Below are 2573 nucleotides of genomic sequence, written 5' to 3' on the forward strand. Positions count from 1 at the left end.
ATCCTAATGTCATGGCCGGCCACTACTAGATGGGGGGGAAAATTGACATGCAAGTCCCCCCTTTTTCAACATGCACTAATAGGTCCTTATGTTTTGATCTATCACATTTCAAAAATGTCACACATAAGTCCTATTGACTAAATTCACATGCAACTTACTAAATAGAAGCTTATAATTTTCACACATTTATTTTAGACAATAAATATCATATTCAAACAATTTGGTGACTCGGTTTAGTGGTCCCGAAACTGCTTTCCTACTAGGGTCACTTTAGGGCTGTCACAGTTAGACCTGCTATTGCTGCGAATAATTTTGAATTATAACCTAACAGTATTCAGATGATACAGTAGTTTGTTCAGTTTGATGGTTTACAGGATGAAGATCCTAACATTCACTTAGAAAATATCCTAGAATTTTGTGATACATTCAAAATCAATGGCGTTTCTGATGATTCCGTCCGTCTTCGGTTATTTTCCTTCTCACTGAGAAATAAAGCTAAACAGTGGTTAAACTCGTTACACGAAGGTCTATCACTACTTGGGAGTAAATGACCGAGAAATTTTTACTAAAATATTTTTCACCGGCTAAAATGGCTAAATTACGTAATGATATCTCTTCTTTTGTGCAAATGGACTTAGAAACACTTTACGATGCATGGGTGAGATACAAGGATCTATTGAGAAGGTGTCCTCACCATGGGTTGCCTCTATGGCTGCAAGTTCAAACGTTCTACAATGGTGTGGATCCCTCGATAAGACAAATGATTGACACTGCTACTGGTGGAACCATCAACAGTAAAACACCAGAAGATGCCTACGAATTCATAGAGGAGATGTCATTGAACAACTATTAGTAGCAAGTCATGTAACATCCCGAAATAGGGCCTAAACGGAACAGTGGTTGCGAAACCACAAATCTGAGGTACAAAATTTTATTTTATTATTATTTTGAGGTTCATGATATGATTGCATGATTGTGTGAAAATTTCGTGATGAAATTCTATGCATAAAGTGCTTAAGTTGAGATTAGGGACTAAATCGAATAATTTGCAAAACTTGCATTCTAGAAGTTTTTAGTATGAAATTGCTTTGGAATATTAATTAGGAGGGTTTAAATAACAATTTGACCAATTTCTAAGTTCATGGACAAAATATGACATGGATGGAATTTTTGAAAGTTTAATAAGGAAGGGCATTTTGGTCATTTGGATATTAAATGAAATAAAAAGGGAAAATAACACAAAATTCATCATCTTCTTCATTAGCATGAAATTTCAAGGGTTCTCCATAGCTATGGTTTTTTTCAAGCTTTCAAGCTCCATAGTAAGTGATTCCAAGCCCCGTTTTTAATGTTCTTTACGTTTTCGGAGTCCCGGTCGCTCGATAAAGCTTATTCTAGCAATAATTTAAGTTAGGGTTCATATTTGGAAAAATACCCATACGTGAAAAGTATTTATTTTGATGTTTTATGATATAATATGAGGTTTTAAATTATGTTAGACAACTTGTGCTACTCGGTTTTAAGTGAAAACGAGAAAAATGACTTAATCGGTAAAAATACCTAATAGTCATAAGTACATGTTAGAGTGTGAATTTGATGTTGTCATAGCAGGGAAAAATGATCAGTATGTCATAAAACATAAGAAAATAGGATGAAGTTTAAATTACGTGCCTTGGGGAAAAAGTGCAAATATGTGAAAGTTTAGGGGCAAAAATGTAATTTTGCCAAAGTTTGGGTCAAGGACTATTTTGATAAATGTGAATATTAAATAAGTTAAATTTGCTATTATAGATCAAGAAGAGCGAAATTCAGGAGTAGATCGGGGAAAAGAAAAAGTAAAGGACTAAATTGTAAAGTTTAGTCACATTTTGTATCGAGGTAAGTTTACAGTAAATAAATGCAATATTCTTTTATTTTACATTATTATTGTCAATTTCCAGCATTTATATACTTATTTTCTTTGAATATTTAAAGTCAAATTAAAGGCGAAGTGACAGAGAAAAAGCATTAGGAAGCCCCGTTTGAACCTTAGGAATGTTAGGATATTGGGGTTGACAGGACAGGACAGGACAGAAGTGAGCCATGTAAGTCCATATCAATTTTATGGCTTTGGAGACAGGAATGAGCCATGTAAGCCCATATTATATATATATGGCATTGGAGACAGGAATAATTCATGTAAGTCCATGTCGAAGACATGGCATTGGCAGGATATTGATAGACAGGAACGACCCTAGTATCCTTAGTATTCCGAGTGGTTCAATGGGTCATTGTACACATTAAATTACAGTGAATTATCAGCAAAAGGGAAGGTAGATTATGTAACACCCCAAACCCGGCCCAGACGTTATGGCCGAATCTGACGTGCCACATTGGAGTTGAAAACCCGCGTTCCATTTTTAGTGTTTTAAAACCATATATTTTGTTGAGTTAACAAAGTGAATGGAAGCTGGACACCAGGTAGGAATCCGTAACAGAAGAGGTGAGCCATGAAGGCTGCTTAAGTGCCAAGCTCTTCGATTGGGTCCAATCCTAGACATGCTCACAACCATTGCCACACTTTGTTATATCGA

The 2573-nt window shown here is 35.4% G+C and overlaps 1 non-coding gene across 1 annotated transcript; it reads right to left on the minus strand.

Annotated features, from left to right (window-relative positions):
- Nucleotides 1-595: 595 nt before the first annotated feature.
- LOC121228761 (small nucleolar RNA R71) lies at nucleotides 596-702 on the minus strand. The gene has a single exon (XR_005926336.1). It is a non-coding gene; the product is annotated as a small nucleolar RNA R71 (small nucleolar RNA).
- Nucleotides 703-2573: the final 1871 nt, after the last annotated feature.

Source organism: Gossypium hirsutum, chromosome A04 (genome assembly GCF_007990345.1).
Source record: "Gossypium hirsutum isolate 1008001.06 chromosome A04, Gossypium_hirsutum_v2.1, whole genome shotgun sequence".
In the NCBI taxonomy this organism is placed as follows: Eukaryota; Viridiplantae; Streptophyta; class Magnoliopsida; order Malvales; family Malvaceae; genus Gossypium; species Gossypium hirsutum.